At 40.7% G+C, this 24,825-nt stretch overlaps 1 protein-coding gene across 1 annotated transcript in view; it reads left to right on the forward strand.

The window, feature by feature from the left end:
* Positions 1-2,000: 2,000 nt before the first annotated feature.
* Positions 2,001-24,825, forward strand: part of KLHL29 (kelch like family member 29) — a 545,709-nt gene continuing 522,884 nt past the window's right edge. The window contains exon 1 of the mRNA XM_060786976.2: positions 2,001-2,470. The gene's annotated coding sequence lies outside the window, so the exon portion shown is untranslated. The remainder of the gene's footprint in view (positions 2,471-24,825) is intronic.

Raw genomic sequence — 24,825 nt, forward strand, 5'->3', positions numbered from 1 at the left:
TGCTTGGCAGTATGAAATGCAAAGGAAATAACAACAACAAAAATCCCTGCCCTCAGTGGGATTTGGAGGCAGATGGTCTACTAGGAGAGGTCTATTTGCATCTCAGAAGTTATGAGAGATGCTTGGCAGTATTACATGGAGAAGAAACAAGAATAACAATAGCAATAAAAACAACCCTTGTCTTCAGTGGAATTGAGAGGTGGTTGGTCCATGTGGAGAGATCTCTTTGCGTTTCAGAAGTTATGGGAGAAGCTTGGCAGTATGAAATGCAGAGGAAATAATAATACTCCCTGTCTTCAGTGGGATTCAGATGCAAGTGGTCTTCTAGGAGATATTTATCTGCATCTCAGAAGTTATCGGGGATGCCTAGCTGTATAAAACACAAAGGAAATAATAATAATAATAATAACAACAACAACAACAACCACAACAACAACAAAGGAAATAATAATAATAATAACAACAACAACCCCTGCCTTCAGTGGGATTCGGAGGCAGGTGGTCTACTAGGTCTATTTGCATCTCAGAAGTTATGAGAGATGCTTGGCAGTATTACATGGAGAAGAAACAAGAATAACAATAACAATAAAAACAACCATTGTCTTCAGTGGGATTGAGAGGTGGATGGTCCACGTGGAGAGATCTCTTTGCATCTCAGAAGTTATGGGAGAAGCTTGGCAGTATGAAATGCAGAGGAAATGATAATAATCCCTGTCTTCAATGGGTTTCAGATGCAAGTGGTCTTCTAGGAGATATTTATCTGCATCGCAGAAGTTACGGGGGATGCCTGGAAGTATGAAACACAGAGGAAATAATAATAGTAATAACAACAACAACAATAACAGTCCCTGTCTTCAGTGGGATTCTGAGGCAAGTGGTCTACTACGAAATATTTATCTGCATCTCAGAAGTTATGGGGGATGCTTGGCTGTATGAAACACAAAGGAAATAACAACAACAACAACAACAACAACAACAACAACAACAACTCCTGCCTTCAGTGGGATTCGGAGGCAGGTGGTCTACTAGGGGAGGTCTATTTGCATCTCAGAAGTTATGGGAGATGCTTAGCAGTATTACATGGAGGGGAAACAAGAATAACAATAATAACAGCCCCTGTCTTCAGTGGGATTCAGAGGCAGGAGGTCCACTAGGAGAGATCTCTTTGCACCTCAGAAGTTATGGTGGATGCGAGCTAGAGTTCCATGCTACAAGAAGAGTTTATTCCTGACCCCCCCCCCCTTTTCTCTCATGCTGGAGACCGCCTAGAAGCCGGGTTGCCCCCTTTCCTTTTCCGAAGGGCCGTCGGGATGGCTTCCTCCTCCGGAGCGCCTCCTAAAGGGGGAAGGAGCCTCCCAGTAGGCGAGGTGTGATCTGTTTGGGATCAGGACGGAGGAAGAGGAGGAGGAGGAAGGAGGTCCGGTGAGGCTGCCTGCTGAGCTCGGTGGGATTATCAGGTCCAAGGGACGCACAGTCCGGCGCAGCTATATAAAGCCCGGCTGAGTCAGAAAAGGAGAGAGAGAGAGAAAAGGAGGGAGGGAGGAGAGAGAAGGAGAGGCGCGGCGGATCAGGTGGGGAATCGGCTCGGTTTCGGCGGCGTCAACTTTTCCCCCCCGAAGTGTTGCTGGAGGAGAAGAGGAAGAGGAGGAGGAGGAGAGGAAGAAGGGCGCGCGCTATCTGGCAGCAGCAGCAGGAGGAGGAGAAATAGGAGCGCGAGGCAGGCAGGCAAGGAGGCATCCGGGCCGCCCTCCCGCGGCGCCTGCTCGCTCTGCTGTGCAAATTGCCCGCTGGAAGCCCCTCCCGGTGGGGGAGCCGGGGTTGGGTTGAGCAAAGGGGAAGAAGGAGGGGTTGGAGAAGAGACAGAGAGAGAGAGGAGAAGAAGACAAGGCGGCGTCGGGAGCGAGCGAGCGCGCGCCCGCCCGCCCGCGACGGCTGTCCGGCCTGTCCCCGCCCCCCGCCGCCCTGATTGGCTCCGCCCGCCCCTCGCGCGCCCGCCCCGCCAGCTAAAGCGCCCAGCCTGGGCAGCGCAGGCGGAACAGAGGAAGGGAGCATGGTCTCGACGACGCCGCGCCGCCGCCAGCTGCAGCCTCCGTCGCCTCTGCTGCAACAGCCGCGCTCGCGCTCATAAGAGGCAGCACGAGCCGCAGCAGGAGGAGAGGCAGCCCCGGCCTTGGTTGCAGCAGAGGCAGCCAGGAAAGAAGGAAGGAAGGAAGGGGAGAAGAGAAGGAGCCCGGCTGCAATGCCGAAGCCGCCTCCTTCTCCCTCTCCCTCTCCTCCCCCTCCCCCCGCCGTGCCCGGGCATCCTCCTTCTCCGCCAGCCTAAAGAAGACGGAAGACGCGGGGATAGGAAGGAAGGAAGGAAGGAAGGCAGGCAGGCAAGCAGGCAGGCGTCTCGCCCGCCAAGGACACGCGTCCCATTGACGATCTCTCCCCCCTCCCCGCTCCCCTCTCCGTCTCCATCTACGCATAGGTAAGAGCCCCGAGGGCGCAAGGGAAGGTGGCGGGAAGGGCTGCCAAGGGAGGGAGGGAGGGAGGGGGCTCGCGGGGGGCAGCACGGTTTTGCCCAGTCCGGTCCCTGCGCCTGCGCCCGCCGACGACGACGACGCCTGCAGAGGAAAACTTCCTGCTCTCGTGTTTGGGGTGTGATGGGCGAGACGAGGAGCAAATGGGGGGGGGGGGCTCTTAGGGAAAGGGAGAGGGAAGGAGGAGAAGGGACCTGCCTGCTTCCTTCCCTTCATTTCTTTCCCTCTCTCCTCCCTCTGCTCCATTCTCTCTCCAGCACTCCACAACACCTCTTCAACTTCCCCCTGGCCCTGGGTCCAAAGGCATCTTCCAGGTTCAGGAGGAGAAAGAGGGACCTGTGAGAAAACAACCTGCCTCCTACCTTTCTTTTCTTCTCCTCTTCCCTTTCTTCACCTCCATTCACATCCACCATTCTCTCCACAGCACTCCACAGCACCTTCAACTTCTTCTCCCTGGCCCTGGGTTCAAAGGCATCTTCCAGGAGAAGGGATCTGTCAGCAAACAGCCTCCCTCTTGTCCTTCTTCCCTTCCTTCCTTTTATCCCCTCTCTCTTTTCCTTCCTCTGCTCTATTCCCTCTACAACACTCCACAACACCTTCAACTTCCCTCTGGCCCAGGCATCTTCCAGGAGGAGAAGGGACCTATCTGTAAACAGACTCCTCCTGCTTGTCTTCCCTTCCTTCCTTTTATTCTCTCTCTCATTTCCTTCCTTCTTCTCCATTCACACCACAGCACCTTCAACTTCTTCTCCCTGGCCCTGGGTTCAAAGGCATCTTCCAGGAGAAGGGACCTGTTACTAAATAGCCTCCCTGTTGTCCTTCTTCCCTTCCTTCCTTTTATTCCCTCTCTCCATTCCTTCCTCAGCTCTATTCCCTCTACAACACTCCACAACACCTTCAACTTCTCTCTGGCCCAGGGATCTTCCAGGAGAAGGAGGGACCTGTCAGTAAACAACTTCCTTTCTGTCCTTCTTTCCTTCCTTTTATTCTCTCTCTCTCCTTTCCTTCCCTCCTCTGCTCCATTCCCTCTACAACACTCCACAACACCTTCAACTTCCCTGGCCATTGATTCAAAGGCATCTTCCAGGAGAAGGGACCTGTCAGTAAACAGACTCCTTCCTGCTTGTCTTCCCTTCCTTCCTTTTATTCTCTCTCTCATTTCCTTCCTTCCTCTGCTCCATTCCCTCCACAACACTCCACAACACCTTCAACTTCCCCCGGCCCTGGTTTCAAAGGCATCTTCCAGGCTTCCAGGAGGAGAAGGGATCTGTCAGTAAACAGCCTCTCTCCTGCCCTTCTTTCCTTCCTTCCTACTTCAATCCCTCTGCTCCATTCCCTCTAAAACACTTCATAACACCTTCAGCTTCCCCCGGCCCTGGTTTCAAAGGCATCTTCCAGGCTTCCAGGAGGAGAAGGGATCTGTCAGTAAACAGCCTCTCTCCTGCCCTTATTCCTTTCCTTCCTTTTATTCTCTCTCTCCCTTCCTTCCTTCCTTCCTTCCTTCCTCTGCTCCATTCCCTCTATGGCACTCCACAACACCTTTAACTTCCCCTGGCCCTGGTTTCAAATGCATCTTCCAGAAGGAGAAGGTCTCCCTCCCCCATTTGCTCCTTTCCCCTCTTCTTTTCCCTTTCTTCCTTTCAATCCCCCCTTTCCCTTCTTCCTTCTTCTGCTCCATTCACCTCTACTGTTCATTCCACAACAACTGGCCCTGGGTTCAAAGGCATCCTCCAGGCTTGAGAGAAGGCAAAGGGACCTGGGAGGAGAGTCTCCCTCCAATCCCTCATCCATTCCATTTCCTTTCCATCTCTCCCTCCCTTCCTTTACCCCCCCCCCCCCCCCGCTTCATTCACCTCCACCATTTGCTTCACAGCACCTTTGGCTGGCCCTGGATTCAAAGGCATCTTCCAGGGACAGTAGGAGGAGAAGGGAGCTTTCAGGAAGCAGCCTTCCCTCCCCCCCCCTTTCCTTGTTACCTTCCTTCTTTCCCTTCCTTCCTTTTCTTCTCCCCTTCCTTCCATCCATCCTCTGCCTCCACCATTCTCTCCACAACACTTTCAACTTCCCCCTGGCTGCCCGTGAGGTTCAAAGGCATTTTCCAGGCTCAAGAGGTGGTTGACTTCTTCTCAGCCGAGGAGACACAGCAAGGGGCCTTTGCCGTGTTGTGTGCGTATTTCAAGGGCTCTGTGTTGTAGATGTCTCTCCCCCCCCCTTTTTTTTTATAAAGCACACACCACTGCAAAATCATCCATCATCACCAGCAGGCAGAGGCTATCTTTAATTAAAAACTGTCTTGAAAGGAATAAAAAATGACAATCTCCCACCTTGGAATTAACATCTGCCAAGTCTCTCTCCCTGTCTCTCGGCACACAAACGCGGTCAGTCCTGGCTGATTTTCCTCAGAGTCATGCGAAAGGGACTTATTTCGAAAACAGCCTTGGACTGGGTTGGGTAACTTCTAGCAATGTTGACCTCTGCTCCTGCCTCTCGACCCCTGTCTCCGACTCATTGCCAGCCCCCTTTCTCTCTCCTCTTCCTGCCAGTCCTACCTTGTCTCTAGAAAACAGATCATACATCTTCCCAGCAGTGCCTGAATTGTTTGCATTTTTTTTTGTTACCATGCCTCAAAGACTTTTGGCCGTGTATAAATAAACAGTGCTATGCCAAAAGGTGTACCCAAGAATCACATCATCGGCAATTCTGTGCATGTTTTTAGGACAAGTTCTGTTGAGCCTGACTATTCCCAGACTCAGGCAGGAAGCAGGACTTTTCTCTTTTGACTCCTCCACCATCTATTTTGGAAGCTTTGTTTATATTCTTGGGATTGTGTTCTTTTGTTGTTGTGGAGAGATTCACTTTGTGGATTTTTTTTGCAACCTAGTATTTGAATGTGTCTGCATTTTTCACACAAATGCATTCCTAAGGTGACAATAATATGTTCTTAGTGTGTACTATACAAGTGTGTACTATGCAAGTGTGACCTCTAAAATGTACTGTTCCCGTAATGTGACTAAGAAGATTAATAGATTCTCAGTGAACACAGATGATGTTAGCACTCACTAAAGCCTTTAATGTTCAGATGAATGCATCAAGTTAATAAGTGTGTTTCCAATGAAAGGTGTAATATTTTTAAAAATGCCCAATAGGTTTCTGTTTTGTTTTCACTTTGTTTTAAAGTGTACCCTTTGCCAAGAGTTCTTTAAAAAGCATTATGTGGTAGGTTGCAGATTGTAGATACGCGTACCCGTATTATTGTCTCTTGTAATTTAGCAATTGGTTGAAACTTTACATTTTCCATAGATATTATGGTTGATGAGGGAAACAGTAACATGTTATTTTCTTTGTTTAGTAAGGCACCATGTCTGGATTAAACTGGAAGTGCCGTTTCCTTTCCATTTATCAGGATTAGTACAGGTGCAACCATGTTTTTCTCTCATTCAACAGTTTGAAACTTTAGCTGCACACAGTGGGTTGCCGCTTCTTATTTGAATGTGCAACAAAGTTTTATTCTTCTCGGCAGAACCTGTCTCTAACTCCTATCGGGATAACTTGTCCCTCACTGAGGTTGTCTACATGAGATGGTTTTTCTGGGCTTATAATAAAACATGGCACTAATATGTTGCCAAAGTCTTTCATGGCTGGAATCACTGGGTTGTTGTGAGTTTTCCAGGCTGTATGTTCATGCCCCAGAAGCATTCTCTCCTGAAAAGTCTCCCCACCCCACCCCCACCCCCCGGGATGGGAAAAGCGGTATATAAATCTATAGATCGATAGATGTGGGTGAAATGTCAGGAGAGAATGTTTCTGGAGCATGGCCATACAGCCCGGAAAACTCACAGCAGCCCTATGGCATTAATATTTTGGTTTCTCTTAAGAGATAAATCACCATCGGTGCCATAGTTACAACATTCTTTTAATGACGGTGTACTTATTATATATCTTTAAAAATCTAGAATTGAGTAATGCAGTTGATAACATAAAATTGGACAATGGATTTCTCACAACAACTCTTTTTCTTAAGAAAGAAAGAGTTAATGAAAATCAGCCAGGTCAGTGAATTAGACCCTTATTCGCTGTAGGTTAAGCTAACATGAGCCCTTAGCATGACCATTTCATGGAAATGTCAATTTTTTTCATGTATGTAGATTTGAAAGAACCAATGCACTTGAAAGTTCTGTGAGCTCTAAGTTTTCATTGGTAAAATAACAGCCGTACTCACCATATTTTGAGTTTCCTCCTGACAACAGAACCCACGAGCAAACGTTCAGTGTGAATTATTGCTGGAATAGAATATTTTATGGTTGTCATGACTACAAATAGAGCAATGGTTTCTGGTTTTCACCTAAATGCAGCAATGGAAAGGGGGGAGAATTCAAGTTCTTTGTTACTTCTAGTTATATTTTCTGTGAATGAGAGCCTAACTTCAGGTGTTCAGTATGTACAGAACGTTGAATCTGATTTTTAGTTAAAATGCTCTGGAGATAAACCTTCAGAAGAAGCTGCTTTCCTTATGAAATTTGTTATGTAAGTTATAAAATAAAGGAATTGGAGGAAGGGGGTGGAAGGTCATCCAGTCGAACCGCTTGGACTGAAGGCATCCAACCTAATTCAGTTTATGTGAAGGAGCAAAAGATGCTCAAAGGTGCATATTAGAAGTTCAGTAGTGACTGGTGATTCTGGTGTGCGTACTGTGGAAAATCCATGTCGGATCTTATCCTAGACTTTCGAGCAACTATCCAAGGTACTGAACATACAATTTAGCACATTTGACATATTCTTCAATGTATTCAAGGAGCTGGACATATCTTGAAGCTGGGATTCAGCACTTTGTACATGTCCTCCAAAGCCTGGGCTAATGTCTGGAGTGCATTAACTGTCCCAATTATATTAAAGTGATCAGCAACCTCTGGAAAAGTGGCAAGTGAGCCTAGCTTCCAACTATTTGGGAAACATATGGAAGTATGTGTTAGACAGGATTAAGAACAATGGTGTTATTTTCATTTTGTCATATTGTTTTAAAGTTGAAATATATCCAAGTTTTCAAACAAAGATGATTAATCTAAAGCAGAATAGTGTGAAAATAGAGATGACAGTGTGGACAACTATCTGGCAAACAGAAACTATCTGTTTGCCAGATAGTTTCTGCCATCTGTTTTTGTTATCTTATCAATTTCAGCTACATCAATTACTTTAAATAGTCATTATTATTACTACTAGGTGCAAAGTTGCTCAACTATTTAATTAAAGCATCTTAGCAGTATTTAATTTTAAAAAAATTATAATTTTTGTCTGAAAATCTTGGATGGTAATTCAAGAATTCTATACTTGTCTCTTAGAAGGATTAAGAGAATGGACGCAAGGAGGGATAGAACTGGATGAAGTGAAAGTAATTTCTGATAAATTCTTTACTTCAGGAGAACTGCGTAAGGAATTGACATTAAAACTCCCATATTTCCCAAAACATCCAAAGCTTTTTATTCTGTATATCCCAATCATTAATTGAGGTATCCCACACTGTTGTACAGCATTTTATATTAAGCTTTCCCCCCCTGAGAACCTTTATTTGAATAATTCTTCTAGAACATCTCTTATATAGATTTCTCTTAGTTTCTTAGTCCAGATCGATTTTATAAAATTCTAGAAACATTTAGAAAATATTTTTCTTCCAGTTGCATGCCAAGAGTTTTACACACTCTCCAAATAGAGCATATTGTCTGATTTTAAGTTTTTGCAAAAGAAAAGTCCTAATTCCATAATAGGTATCCCTTAGGTATCTATTTTCTATTTTGAGAACATACATCCCTGGTTGTAGCAAATGTGACACATTACGGAATATGTTGAACATATCAAGGGGAATTATAACGGATGTTAAACTTGGATGTTTAAACAAGCCTTTGAGAAAGTCTAGCCCCAATGGTTTGCACTCAATGACACAGCACTGCACTTTTATCCCATGCTTTTGTTCCTTAGCTACAATTTGCACTATCCCACTCCCTTGTCTTGTTTTCAGTCTGGCCATGTCTTACGATAGTTGTCACTATAGGTTATAGGGCATTTCTGAGTTGTTTTATATGCTATATATTTTCCTTTATTATATTGTGCTGTCCGTTTATTTTATGCTCTGATTTAGACACTTTGTGCCATATGTAAGCCGCCCTGAGTTCCTTTGGGGAGATAGAGGCAGGGTACAAGAATAAAGTTATTATGTCTTATATATTATATTATTTTCCTTTAGTGATCTAGTGTAGTATGGTGGTTTGAGCATATGACTATGGAGTCAAGGGTTTTATTCCTCATTTGGCCATTATTCTCTATACTAATTTGCTTTTTGGGGGGAGGTTTATGAAGTTAAATTTTGAATTACCCATACGTAGATCTGTTATATTTACATGTTCTATTGAATCTCTTCCAACTCTATGATTCTATGATTCACCTTCCTTAAAATCTTACATAACTTTTATAACAATTGAGAAAAACCTATTGGTTCAATTTGAGAGCACGTGTATCATTAAAGTTGCTTTTAGTTTTGTAGTTTGATGAGGCACCAGCATTCTGCTAGAAAATGCTATAGACCTTGTAAAATTACTTTGATCCATAGCAGGTAAAGTGGTGTCAAACTGCATTAACTTGTAGTCCAATACTCGACCTGTACACTATGTTTGCTTTCTTAGCTATTTCAACTCATACTAATAAAAAGTCATTCCTTGCCTCTTTCATCTTGGAATTGAAATACCAGTTTCTTCCATTCTTTTGTCTTTTGCTTCTCTTCAATCCACGTTATGAAATGAAATGAAACTTTATCTATAGCCTGCCCCATCTCACTGAAGGGAGGCAATACACAGAGGCAAACATTCAATGGCAACAATAATATATGAACAAATCAGAAACAACTCAATAAATTATAGAACAACTTAAGTAGACCATATATAACACAATACACATAATTACAAACATATTAAGTTCTTAAAAATCTCATTAATTTTTATATCTAATATAACCATTTCTGATAGTGTTCCTTCTGATGCTGGGGTGGTTCAGGGATCCAGGGGAGGAGAAGACTTGATGTCTAGATTCTGATTTCTGCAACCCCAGCACCCGTATCTGCTCTTAAGCCCTTAGAACTTTATGGGACGGCTGATGGCTCTCTCCTGCATTTTGAAAAGTTGTGCTGAGAAACGCATATTCCAGGTATTATTGTTGTGCACAATTCAGTAGTGCAACTATAATCAATTCCTGGATGCTTGTATGGGGAAAAGCACTTCCTTGTATTACCCAATTATTGCCGATCTTGATTGAGCCATAGTTTCTTTTGCTCAAACCTCTAGTATTTATATCTGTTCTTGCTTTTTGTATAAAATCATCATCATCACTTTCCTTCCTTCTTTTGGAGAACCCAGAAAATGTCTGGAGAGAATGTATTTTTTTACTCTTATGTAGGGCAACAGCAGAAGAGATGGCAAATTGAACCATCCAAAACAACCACATTTGTGAATGTGTAACCTACAAATATGGGAGAACAGCTGTAAAAGCACAAAAAAAGTATTCATTTGCATTTTCTATAGTAGAAATTTTCAATTCTATTCCATAGATATTTATTCAGATGTAGGCTCCATTAAGTTTTGAATTTGAATTAAAATTGTGGTCAAATCATATATTTTTATTTATTTATTATTTTCAAAGTTTTCTATACCGAGCTTCTCACCTCTTTGAGGGACTCAGCCTGGTTTACAACCATAAAAATATACAATCAGTGAAATATCATAATTCATAATTACAATAACACATTAAAAATAACAAATATATTTAAAAATATATGTGTTTTGACAATTGAAGAGGAAGTATATGAAAAAGCCATATCTCTTTCTAGATGGTCTTATTATATGAAAATAACCTCTTAAATAGTAAACAATTTGAAGTAACCCAGATAATTGATTTGATTATGATGAATTTAGCTGGTTATAGTAATAATATCTTGACTTCAAATAAGTAAATCTTATTAGTTATTAAATATGTAAGCAAAATTTATATTGTATTTAATTAAATGATTAAAAAACAAGATTTGGTTCCAAAATATGAGAACTCTGACTCCATCTGTCGAGCTTCTTCCTCTCTCTCTCTTTGTCTCTCTCTGTGTTTTTCTTCTCTTGCTTTTCTTCATCCCTTTCCCATCAAAATCCTAATTTGCATTTATCACAAAACTGTATGGAATAAGTTAATAATACATTATAAAATTCCATTAAAGTTAAGATTGTCAGATGCAAAATAATTGTAAGCAGTGACTCAATGACAGTTTATTGAGAAGTATATTCTGTCTTTTTCTAAAAGGTACTCATGGTTTACTGAGTTACCATTGAGACAATCTTTCCAGTTATGTATTGTCAAAGGCTTTCATGGCCAGAATCACAGGGTTGTTGTAGGTTTTTTCGGGCTATATGGCCATGGTCTAGAGGCATTCTCTCCTGACGTTTCGCCTGCATCTATGGCATGCATCCTCAGAGGTAGTGAGTTTCCAGTTATGCTTTATGTGTTTTTGTTTGGAATGTGTTCTTTGGTTGGAGTAGATGGAGAGTAATAATGTGACTTCTTAAGAGGAATGGGAGAAACAAATCTTTGAGGGCTAGAACAATAACTGATGCTGTAAGATCCATGTGGAAACTAGTAGAAATATGCAAAGTGGGTCACTGTTTTCCAAGGCAACTGAAGGAAGACAGAGATAGAATAAAGTACTGTATTTTCCATATTTGTGTCTTGTTGCTTTTGCCAGGTATATTTTGCAGTGAAGCCCCAGCTGAAGATAACCTAGGATGTAAATCTGACCGAACATAGACAGTACAATTGCATAATGATCCAAAAAGGTAGTTAGTTGGTCATCACTTCTGTAGTCCTGATTAAATAAGATTAATTTGTTTCCTTCGCTTGTGTCTCTTTCACATTATACTGTTTAATATTCCTTTAACTTTCATGATTCCATCCAGTGGAATATTGGGATTCTAGTTTGGTGAATCTAGTTTTAGATTTATTTACCAGAACTTCTAGTGCTTCACAAAAACAAACAAGACCGAGATCCCAGGGTTCTGAAGTGGTATCAAAACATTTCAATTGCACCATATGAAGGGGACCTTGGTCATCAGCCATGGACAGTAGTTTCTTACCGGTGCCATCCTCTATCTGTGCAGATCTGCTACATTGTGGTTATATTGAGCATGGTAAAAAATAAGTCTCTTTCTGCCTATATGACTCCCTAAACCAGATGTTCTCAACCTGGGTCCCCAGATGTTTTTAGCCTTCAACTCCCAGAAATCCTGACAACTGGTAAACTGCCTGGGATTTCTGGGAGCTGAAGGCCAATAACATCTGGGGACCCCAGGTTGAGAACCACTACCCTAAACAGAGAAGGAATTCAAAATGATGAATCCTTAGGTAATCATTTGTATAACTCAGTACAACTAAATTAGTTGAAATTTCCACTGACTTGAGTTTGTATTTAAGCATTTTTCTTGTTCTTTATTTTACATCATGCTTGTATCTCTTGCAAACAATAGACCTATGTGCCATAGAACACTAGACAAACACTTTAAAAATCCAAAGTTGTTTAATTCACAAAAGTTTTTTTTAATGAAGAGAGGCTTTTACTGGTATTGTTCTTGAAAGCATCCCTCCCCCCACTTCCTGTATATGTTCATTTTGGTGTGACACTTAATACACCTGAAGTTATTTCTATGTTAATTTTGAAGGTATCTGAATATTCTTCCTGTTGGGTATGCTGCTGCAGTAAGCGAACATAGTTGTCGTCCTAGAAAATAGATAAATTTGTGTACCGCAAGGCAACTGATCTCTTAGTTTTGGTTTTGTACAGGTACCTTCTGCATAAAGAAATGGCCAATAAACTGTTGGTCATGACATCTCAATGCTGTTTTACCTCCTGCAATACACCCATAATTTAGTATGAAAAGAGTTTTGCTACTGTTGCATGCTCCACAGAATAATATTCAGTGGGATCATGTTTACATACAGTGGAATGTAGGATGCTGAAGGCATTAAATTGTCCGGACGCATCTCTCTCTATAAACCATCATGGAGGTTAAGACCTTCTGGGGAGGCCTTGCTCTCAGTCCCATCACCTTCGCAGGCTCAACTGGTGGAGACGAGAACCAAGGCCTCTCAGTGGTGGCTCCTCTGCTGTGGAAGTCCCTCCCTAGTGGGATTTCTTTGGCCCCTTCCCTCCTGTCATTTTGCGAACAAGTGAAAACTTGGCTTTGTGAGTTAGCATTTCGCCTAGCATAATTATCTGTGCAACACAGTTGGAACTGACCCTGAATTGATGAATATGATTATTTGACTATCTGGCTTCGGATCTATGCACAGTAGTCATCTAATGTTTACATATGTTGTTTTAATGTTGTTTTAAATCGTTGCTTAATTGCTTTTAATTGTTGTTGTTTGGGCATGGAATGATGCCAGTTATGTAAGCTGCCCTGAGTCCCTTTCAGGGTGAGAAGGGCGGGATATAAATGTTGTAAATAAATAAATCTATATCAGATGTAGTGCATGAAAGGTTGTCAAGTAAATAGATAAGCATTACACAATACACTGATGATAAGTCTAGAGATTTCAGTGCAAAAATAAATCCAAGAACTTTGGGTCCAATTATCCACGTGGATACTGTACCTTTACTCTTCTTAGGAAACGAACCGACCCCTTCTCAGAATAGAGTGGCAGAAGGTGAGAGCATAGCTCATCCTGATAAAATCAAAAGAAGCATCAAACCCCCTCTCTTCACCAAGATGCCACATCTGACCTTTCTGAATGCCTGAATAGGAAATTGGCAGTGGCAGTGGCAGCTCTTCATACTTTAAAGGAATGCCAGAAGAATAATGGGGTCAGTGCTTCTACCCCTCTACTCAGAGAAGGTGCTGATTTTTTCTTTTACTTTTGGCAAGAGTTTATACTGTACCTTACGTTTTATGAACAAAAAGAAACACTCGCTACTCTGAGTGGCAAAAGACTCATTTGAATGCCTAGGCTAGAAAATATCAGTGGCATTAGTGCTTTCCCCTCTGTGTAGAATCCTCTTGTCTTATCCTCTGATCATACCAAAATCCACACTTTTGGTTCCAAAACCTGCTCTTGACTTACTATATATATGAAGTTGACTTATAATTGGATATATAAGGTATTTAAGCACATTGAGCTGGAGTTTTATTATTATCTCTCGATATCTTTGAACTATGCAAAAGACTCATCATTGCACACTCTAATAAACATTATTTGTATTACAATATAAATTCTGTTGTCAGAGTATGTAATAATGAGTAATTAAAATAATAGTATGGTCATTTTTAAGGTATATACCTATCATTTCATGCCTTGCTATATGATTTGAAGGCCAAACAAAATGCATCAGGTTGAACATTGCAGCATGCTATAGAAGTGGAAATAAAAGCTGCCTATCACTCTAGTATTTCAGCAAATGCATAAAATTCAAATGCCATCATACTGTATCTTAGCAGACACAGCTAAACTGCACATCAAAAGATAGAAATGTTCCACAAAGGATTAATCTATTCCTTTTAAAAAAAAGAAATCTTTGACATTCTAACTTATTAAAATGCTTCCATACCCAATTGACACAGAACTATATTTCATTGTCTAGAAAGAAGGGAAAAAATACTTGTTTGACAACAGGTATGTGAAAATAAAATGCATGAAATAGCGATAACAGTTTTCAGCTAATATTTTTGATAGTCTTACTTGAATGAAAAATGCCAAGTTGGAATGTTGTCAAAATCAGCTCTTTAAGGGTAATTTGAACACACACAAAAATAACTGGAGTACATCAGGAGAAGACATATCAGGACATGATGATGACCATAAGCTTTTACAAAGCTTACAAACCCCCTTTAAGCTTTTACAAAATAGAAAAGAGCATCAAGAGGAAAATTATTCCAATGATGACTCCTTAAATACTTATCTTTAAAAATGGAACGAGTTTATTGGAATTGACCTCATTTTTAAACTCTTTTCTTTGCTGTTTTTCCCCTTTTGATTTTAGGAAAGTGTTTCCACACAGGTTCTTTGGAGAAGGTGTAGCGCGCCAGACACTGTTGTTCATCCTGACTTGAATCCCATTGAGATAAATAGAGAATTGGTTTCCTTAGCTCAATCCCTGTGTGTATTTATTCAGAATCAAATCACTGTTACTTTCTCCAAGTTATGCCTACATAGAATTATAGTTTAATCACACAGGATCTGTTGGCTTTGTTTAAGTCCATCTAGCACAGCATTGTCAACAGCGATTAGGGAGGCTCTCCAGGGTTTCAGATAATTGTTCCAGCCTTATATGGAGATGCCAAGGGAATGAATGTGGATACAAAGTAGGTACTGCACCTCTGATCTGAGGACCTTCCTACCTGTGAATAGGAGTCCAATGACAGGGAAGAAATAGCCAAGTTACAACATTTTATTAACCTAATGCACAAGGGCATTGCCAGGACAGAATATGGAAAAGCAGAATGGTTTGCTATTGGCAAGGCAGTCAGGGATGGCTGCGTTTTATCACCCTGTTCGTTTAGTTTATATGCAGAACATATCATACAGAAAGCAGGATGAGGCTCGGAGGAAGCAGGCATGAAAGCGGGGAGTGGAGCTTATTCTCAGGGAATTGTGTGCATGATTGTAGGCTTATTTAATTTATTAAAAATGTACCCCTTTACATTTTATAAATCCCCAAAGCCAGGAGCTTTCAGTATCACATGAGCTGCATAATGGGCTGCAGTACCAGCAGTTTGAAGCTTGCTCTGCTCAAACACGAAGGTATCTACAACCTCACTGTAGAAGGAGAAAAATGATGTCAGTGGTGAAAGGCAGCATGTGACCAGATGGTGCATGGTAATGCTGCTGCCAGAGGAGGAAGTGATCAAATACTTCTTCCCCTACAGATTGACTCCACAGTGCTGATTATTTCTTCTGCACCTGGCTCTGAGAGATCTTTAGGACCAAAACATTGTGAAAGAGGTAGCTTGGAAAATCACATATGGCTATCCCATTGGAGTTTTGCACTGCACTGGGGATTAATGAAACCTGAGCCAGTTGTTTATAAAACTACAAACTACAATTAAAATATAGAGAGAGCTTACAAAACTGAGCATTTCACTAAAATCATAAGGCTAGGAAAATATTCAGGAAAATATTTTGGCAAACACCTGCCGTTAAGTATAACTGGCAGTGAAACCACTTTGCATTGAGAGCCTCTCTGGTGTTATATAATGAACACTCAAAAGTGAAGGCCTTCAAGATCGTAACAAAATAATTTTCATTAGGCCATAATATGATAAGCAGTAGGCCTGGGTAACAACGGAAAAATTTGTTTCTAAAATCGATTCGTTTTTTGGGGGGTTTTGTGTTTCGATTTTAAAAAGAATTCCAAAATTTTTCTTTTAAAAAGTTCGATATTTACGAAATTTCGTAAATGTTAAAAAAATTATGAAACAATAACGAAACAATTACGAAACAATAACGAATCGATTCGTTAATGGCGGACGCGACCGCGAAATAAGCTAAAAAACCTCCAAATGGGACAGGGGGAACTTCTGAAGCTTGCCTCTCCCTCTGTTGTTGACTGTTGGTGTGATATTATAATTTTTTTTAACTAATTAAACAAAAAACAACTATAAAACTTGCCCCAGACATGTGGAAATAATAACGAAACGACTTCAAAACGATAACGAAACGAATACATAATGAATCCGAAACAATTACGAAACGAATTTAAAAATTCGTTTCGTTTTTAAGTTGCTCCAGAATGGTTCGTTATCGCTTCGTTATCAAAAAAAAGTAACAAATTTTTAACGAATTACGAATTAACGAAACGAAACCGCCCAGCCCTAATAAGCAGGTCTTCCTCAACTGCGCATAAAGACTAAGGGTGCATCTACACTGCAGAATCGATGCACTTTGACACCATTTTAACTGCTATGGCTCATGGGAGCTTTGAAAAGTTTTTAGCATTCCCTTCCAGACAGTGCTGGCTCCTTGCCAAACAACAGCAGCCAGGCTCTGAAGCTGCAGGGCCATTAAATGCTAATCAAGGTGGCCAATAGCAATGTTCACACTTGCCTCACACAGACAGGAGTTCTTTCTCCCACCCAGGACATACCACAGATATATAAACCTCACTTGCCTAGTTTCTAACAGATCTCTCAACCTCTGAGGATGCCTGCCATAAATGTGGGTGAAATATCAGAAAGGAATGCTTCTAGAACATGGCTATACAGCCCGAAAACTCACAACACTCCAATGATTCCTGCCATGCAAGCCTTTGACAACGCAAACAACAGCTTAGTTCGTACTTGATAAAGGTTATATAGAGTCCTAATGCCAGGAGCCCCCGGTGGCGCAGTGGGTTAAAGCACTGAGCTGCTGAGCTTGTTGATCGAAAGTTGCAGGTTCAATTCCGGGGAGCGGCGTGAGCTTCCGCTGTCAGCCCTAGCTTCTGCCAACCTAGCAGTTCGAAAACATGCAAATGTGAGTAGATCAATAGGTACTGCTCCAGCGGGAAGGTAACGGCACTCCATGCAGTCATGCCAGCCACATGACCTTGGAGGTGTCTACGGACAACGCTGGCTCTTTGGCTTAGAAATTGAGATGAGCACCACACCCCAGAGTCAGACATGACTGGGTTTAATGTCAGGGGACTACCTTTACCTTTACCTTTTAGGGTCCTAATGCCACTCATTGTAATTCTGAGTTCAGTAGCCAAACATAGGAATTTCATTTGTCCTGGATTCTACATCCTTTATGGCAGAAAGCGGGTTAGACTTCATTGGGTGTCTTATAAGGATATTTGTTTTCAAGGCATCAAATAAATATTCATCCCACATTTGCCACACTTAAATGGTTATGTCTGTCTTCACTCTAAGCAATTATATATCTTCTCAAGTGTGAGAGAAGGCAGATACCACATCACTCATTTTTGAAGACTAAATATTTACTTAGTGGCTTCTAATACAGCTAGATTGGAATGCCAGTCTTCAAAACCCGCAGCTACTGCTTTGCTTTATCTGGTGGAATCATGGCAGGCAGTGAAATATGCAAGAAAACATTGCATTGCCTGACAGACGTTACTGTAGTAGGTGAGGATCTCTCCTAAATCTGTACCAGTCTCCAGATGCTAACAATAAACAAAACCGCCTTTGTGTGAAAAGCAACCCATCTGAGAGTATTTCCACTCCCTGGCAGAAATTTCTATCTGGAGTTTTCCTTCATCAGAATGTGTGCCATTATAACTGAGGAAAATATTTTAAAGTACTTTAAATGAGCCCTAAAGGAGGTAAGGTTGGCTCGTGTATTTGAACTATAGGGGCATCACTAACAAGTTTGTTGCATTAATTCACAGGAAGTTGTACATTTTGAGCTATTTGTCTTATGCTGCTTTTCTCAAGAAACATCTTCAAAATACAATTGTTGTTCCCAGAAGGTTGCAATTTTGAATGAGTCCTTGCCTGCCCTCCCCTTGCAAGGTTCCCGAGGCCTATGAGCAATGTCTGAGATTTTGAAAAAGAAATTGTCCTTGGAAATTACTGGTCTTGCAATAGATAAAAAACCCAAGGATAATTCCAATGCTTTCTACATCTGCTTTGTCCATTCAAGGATCAAATCTATTGAAGTAAATGGAGTTGCTTTGGGTGCTATGTATTGTGTTAGATAATCTTAGAAAGCGGGCCTTAGCATTTATCAAATCTCAAAACTCGGTCTATTTCCTAGTACATTTCCTGCCTTTAAAAATGCAGGTTTATGATTAAATTTCTGGTTGGTATTCAGGGCTTCACGGTCTTATCTTTGTGCGAACCAATCCCAAAAAGACGTTAGAGCTGATGACTGTCTAAACCATTATTTTGCTGGGGTGAAGGTGGAAAAATGATGGAATTTGAGGTGGAGACAGGAGCGTCGTCTGGAAAGTGTAAGATGCACAACATTATATTGGAAGCATTGAAGTGTTGCTTCTGAGTTGCTGAATAAGGCAGTGACTACTTTTCATGTTGTTTGATCTCATTTATCTCATATTTTATTTCTCCTTGATTAAAAAGGCAGCAATAAAATAGATGCTATTACGTTTGCCTGCCAAAACAAAATGCCAAACCAGAAAGAAAAGCAAGCATAGTGAGAATTCTTTTTTGTTTCTTATTTTGTCACATTACGTATAGACATTTTCTCTCTCCCTTAGATATTAAGTCTCCATTTCTGTAAGTAAGAATTTGTCTAAGTACTAAGTATCTAAGAAGGAATTCACCAGATTTACATTAGTAAATCTTAGTTCTGGGAGAACAATATAAATTTAGATAATTAGTATATTACAGGTACAGCTATACATATTCCTCTTATACTCAATGAGAATACACTGAATTTGGGAGAAAGAAATGTTAGATAAATATTGGTTGTTACATTTTGGAGCTATGATTTAGTTCAGTAAAAAAACCCAGAAAGGTCATTCTTTAATTTAGATGGCTTAAGAATTATTTTCTGAAAATAGGTTAAGTTATCACTAGTCACCATTATTTAAAAAGCAAAGAAAATAGGGCAGCATTTAGTAATACAGTGATAGGAGTTGAATCTCAAAGTATTTTTGATAATATTAAAGTACCTAGCCTACTCTGTCAATTGTACTTACTATAAAAACCCATTAACAAAATGTTACTAAAGTAAAACAAGTGTTGTAGTGTTACTGTTGACTTTGTTAAACCTCATAAGAAAATAGTAGGCTTGTGTAATTTGACTGGAAGGCGGTCCATTTTTGGTATCTGGATTTCGTTGGGTACCTAGATCTGTTTTCCGGAACCTTTTGAAAAATCAACTAATGGAAAAATCTGTTTTTGGCTAGGCAGCCGAAAGATCCGGGAAGATCCGACCCATTGATGGGAATGGGGAACTTACGAAATTCCCCATTCCTGGAACCCTTTCCTTTTTTCCTTTCAAGGGAGTCTAGGTTTGAAGAACAGGGGTAAGGAAGTATTCTTCCTGGGACCCCTTTCTTTCTTCCTTTCAAGGGAGCCTGGGTTTGAAGAATGTGGTTAAAGAAGCATCCTTCCTGGGATCCTTTCTTTCTTCCTTTAAGGAACGATGTTCAGGAAGCATGTCATGGCATGTGAGGGCTGAGCTCTTACCGTTACGGCCATCCGAACAAGCTGGATTGGCTGAAGGGAACTGACCACTCCAAATCGATGCACAAGCCTAGAAAATAGTTGTTAATGATTTCCATAGTATCTTTTGAAAAGAGAGCATATAAAAATATTTAGAGAGAAACTTACAAAATTGATAGATTTTGGTCTGTGATCTTCAAGTATTATTAGAATAATTGTCTGCTGTCTAATGAGCTAAAATATAAATGTTTAGGCTTTTATTCTAGGTGGATACAAATGTTCAAGTCATCATTATCATCTTTAATTACTTATTAATCGTCCTCCATCCGAGATGCTCCAGGCGATTTACATTGCCGAAATTATACAGGATAAAACACATACATACAAATATTAACATTAACATGGGTCAAATGCTCTAGTAAAAAGCCAGGTCTTAAGTGCTAGGATAAAATGCCCTAAGTCACGCATGGCTCTCAAATAGGGAGGCAAGGAATTCCATAAGGCAGGGGCAAAAATAGAGAAGGTCCTGCGTCTGGTGCTTTCCAAGGGCACTTCCCTAGGTCCCTGTATATTGAGCAAATTGCGTTGGGATGGTTGTGGCGACCTCCGATGATGGTAGAAGGAGAGACAGTCTCTAAGATACAATGGACCCTGGCCATATAAAGTTTTAAAGGTCAGGACCAGCATTTTATACAAACCATGATACTCTCGTGCTACAGAATAGAAGTCTCATGCTACAGAATAGAAAGTTAGTATCGACTACTAACTTTCTAGTCTGTTCCTATTCAGTACCCAGCATAAAATGCTTACATTACTTTGGGGATATTTCAAAGTCATTGTAAATTTATAATGTTTTCTCGGGAATAAATCCCACCCCTGTTGATGTTATTTTAGGTATTGAGTGTGTGTTCTTATTAATCAAAGAGATGGTTCAGCCGTAACACCAAACCACAATCAAATATGAGTGTGAGTTTTGTTTAAAAAAAAAGATTGCAATATGTATAAATCCATACTATATTGGGGGATTTAGGATGACATAAAATGAAATAAAACTTCTTGTCGTCTTCCTTTTGTTAAACAGGTCATGAAACAGATCCATTGCTGGCTCTTATTCTAAACCAATTTCCCATTTATCTGAACAATAAAAACTACTTGTATAAATCACATTTAATCAACAAGACCAGAAGCTAATCTGATTTTAGGAATAGTAGATTAAGCAAGAAGAGATTTTAAATTTCTCTTACCTAAGGATGGAAATCTTTATTTTCTTCATTAGCTAAAGAAGCAAAACCTATTCCTTCATTAGATGAGATTACTAGAACTTTTGCTCTTTGTTCCAATGTGGAAAAAAATGTGTTTGCATAGGAAAAACATTCCCATTGTATGTTTTTCAAAAGGCATAAGACCAAAGTATTTGTGCAGATGCATTTCCGTGCAAAAAAGTCAAAAAATGGGGGGGGGGGGTAAGAGGGCTCACAGGAATTGACCTCTTTTGTGACACTATTAACATTCAGGAACAAGAACATGGGTGAACATTGTTTACATCCCTAGTTCTGTCCCACATTAAAAGCAAGGGTAAAACACATAACACCCGATGTTCTATACTTGTTATTTCATTCTGTGTTTGGCTTGTTGTATCCTGACCAGCTTGCCATGTATTTTGTCAAAGGAACATGTCTTTCAAGTATTATTGAGTTTTAAATAACGTGTACTAATTCTGTTGATGATTTTTACACACAAAAAATCCACCTAGATTACTAGTGTTGCATCCTTGCTTGTAGGAGCCCCTGGTGGCGCAATTGGTTAAACCAGTGGTTCTCAACCTGTGGGTCCCCAGGTGTTTTGGCCTACAATTCCCAGAAATTCCAGCCAGTTTACCAGCTGTTAGGATTTCTGGAAGTTGAAGGCTAAAACATCTGGGGACCCACAGGTTGAGAATCACTGGGTTAAAACCTTGTGCCGGCAGGGCTGAAGACCAACAGGTTAGAGGTTTGAATCCGGGAAAAGCACGGATGAGTTCCCTCTGTCAGTTCCAGCTTCCCATGCAGGGGTATTAGAGAAGCCTTCCACAAGGATGGTAAAACATCAAAACATCCAGGCATCCCCTGTGCAACGTCCTTGCAAATGGCCAGTTTTATCACACCAGAAGTGACTTGCAGTTTCTCAAGTTGCTCCTGACACGAAATAAAAAATCCTTGCTTGTACACCAGTACTGGTTAATATTAAGGGAACTAACCAGTCTTGGTTAGTATTAAGATCACTACTGACCAAAAGGTCATGAATTCGAAGCCAGCCCGGATTGGAGTGAGTGTCTGACCAATTTGTGTAGCTTGCTGTCGACCTTTGCAGCCCGAAAGACAGTTACATCTGTCAAGTAGGAAATTTAGGTACCGCCTACGCGGAGAGGCTAAGTTAACTAATGTACGATGCAATAAAAATCTCTAGCAAGCCTGCAAAGAATAAGGAAGTACTTCATCAGTGTCACAAATGGATGGTGAAGCAACAGCTCCCCTGGTGGCCAGAATACCCTCATGAAAAGTTGGAATGTTAAATTGCCTCTGTGTCTGTCTATATATGTTGTGTGTCTATGGCATTGAATGTTTGCCATGTATATGTACATTGTAATCCACCCTGAGTCCCCTGTGGGGTGAGAAGGGTGGAATATAAATACTGTACATAATAATAATAATAATAATAATAATAATAATAATAATAATACCCATCTCTCATAATGCAAAGATGAAATCTAAAGAATGATTATATAAAAATATGCAAATATACCAAGTATCTGTTACTGGGTAAAATTAATAATCATAAATGTATTTTGGTAAGTTCAGCCAAGCTGCTTAAGAAAATCACTAAATTGGATCAATTCACAGTTAACTATACAGTGCTCTTTAATGTGGTGGAGCCTAAATTATCCACATTATAGCAGTTAGGTGAAATAGAATGTGTGAATAATTCTCTCAGATTCAATCTCAAGGGACCAAAGTGCTTAACTTTACATCCCATTGAACCTGTTTCCTGAGTAGCAAAGTGCTGCTAGATGGATTTTTTTTTCTTGACGGCATAGAAGCTATTGGAACGGTGATTGTGTTCTGTAACTCTGATCATACTCAGCAATATTCCCTGATAAAATAGAACCTGTTTTACTTTAAACTCGTATATTGAACTCTCCACCCCCTTATTCATTAGGGATTCCCTTGTCTTGCCCCTGTGTGGTTTGATGCCATGGCATTGAATAATGTTTCAGCACAATCTTTAATAGGTGTACATTTCTTATTATAGAGCAAAAGTGAGAAAGTGTTGCATGCCAAGATTCTGTCTTATAATCCATTCATTTGCCTTATGGCAAATGGACTTATGGTTTCGTTGCTCCCCATAATTGTCATTATATTCGGCTTCGGAAATATATGTTACATTCTGTGGTGATTACTTTAGCTTTTAAAATACATATATATGCCATTCATTCTGAACCATTGGTCCTTTGTATGTTTTATAGTTCACCTGCCAAAATCCACACACAGCATTACTAGTGATAAAGGATTCTGAGAATTGAATTCCAAAAAACCAGGAGAACCAAAACTGGAAGCCACTGCTATCTGTTAAGAACGGTTTTACCCTAACAGACAAGAAGCCTATTACCATTCTATTGCTCCCCGTGGCACAATGGGTTAAACCCTTGTACTGGCAGGACTGATGACTGACAGATCAGTGGTTCAAATCCAGGGAGAGCGGGTTGAGCTCCCTCTGTCAACTACAGATCCCCATGCAGGGATACGAGAGAAGCCTCCCACAAGGATAGTAAATCGTTAAACATCCGGGCGTCCCCTGGGCAACGTCTTTGCAGATGGCTAATTCTCTCACACCAGAAGTGACTTGCAGTTTCTCAAGTTGCTCCCGACATGAAAAAAATCCATTCTATAGATGTTTCATACTTTTGAGTAGTAGATGGTGAGGACAAAAGTGGGATAGCTATCAACTTCACATGAACTCATTCGAATTAGCTGTTTGGTTCCTGTTAAAACCAAAATGTAGTTCTGTGTAGGGTTCTAGTTTCAACTAGTGAGGCAATTGTGCATTCATATGATCCTAACTGTCAGTCACTCTAACTGGATCTACACTGCCATATCATCCCAATGATCAAAGCAGATAATCCACATTATCTGCTTTGAATTGGATTATATGAGTCTATACTGCCATATCATCCAGCTCAAAGCAGATAATATGAGTTTTATATGGCATTGTGGATCCAGCTTTAGGCCCCATCTACACTGCCATTATAATACAGGTTGAATTGGATTATATGGTAGCGTAGACTCATGTAATCCAGTTCAGTGCAATTCCGTCTGCATTATATAAGTCCACACTGACCATATAATGCAGTTCAAATTACATTATAGGGCAGTGTAGATGTGGCCTTACTTTTGAGAAGAGGCCACAGGTGATAACTACTGAAGACAAAGTACACCAGTATCTAACTTATCCCATCTTCTTTGGTAGTGGCCACTGGTGACATTCTTCTGCACTGAAGTTGTAACCTGAAATTATCTGGATAGCATTATGCACTATGAGGCCTCGTGAATGCAAAGTAGATTTTATGTAGCCAAGTAGTCCAAATAGAGTGGTTCTTGCAAGGCGTTAAAAATGTCTTCTAAAGTCATGTCAAAACAGGACTGCTTATGACTTCCATGGTTAACCAGGCACTGCAGTAAAGATCACCCTGATTAGCTCAGGGTGGAGGGTGGTTGCAGTGGTGTGCATGTAGACAATGGATTAACCCAGATGCAACTGAATTCAGTTATTCACATAGTCCCATGGCCACTCTGGAGTTTCCTTCAAACACTGCCGTATCCCTCACTCTGCTTACTCTGGCCCAATATCAGTTTAGGAATTAAACTCTCTGAATATTTGCTGGAAATAGCTGCGCTCGGGTTGGCTGTCACACCAGCTTTGAGGTGAATACTTTTTTTTTTTACTCTTGTAGACATGGCATTTGAAAACTTTTCAATAATGTTAATGGGATTGTGCAGTGTCCAAGGTGGATTGAATAATTGTAACCTTCCATGTGTTGTTGAACTTGAGCGCTATAATCTCTCACTTTTGTTTATGTTGTCAAGAGCTCATGGCTACCCATGGTTATGTAGCATTTAGCCATTATATAGTAC

The sequence above is a fragment of the Anolis sagrei genome, chromosome 1, assembly GCF_037176765.1.
Source record: "Anolis sagrei isolate rAnoSag1 chromosome 1, rAnoSag1.mat, whole genome shotgun sequence".
Classification (NCBI taxonomy): Eukaryota; Metazoa; Chordata; class Lepidosauria; order Squamata; family Dactyloidae; genus Anolis; species Anolis sagrei.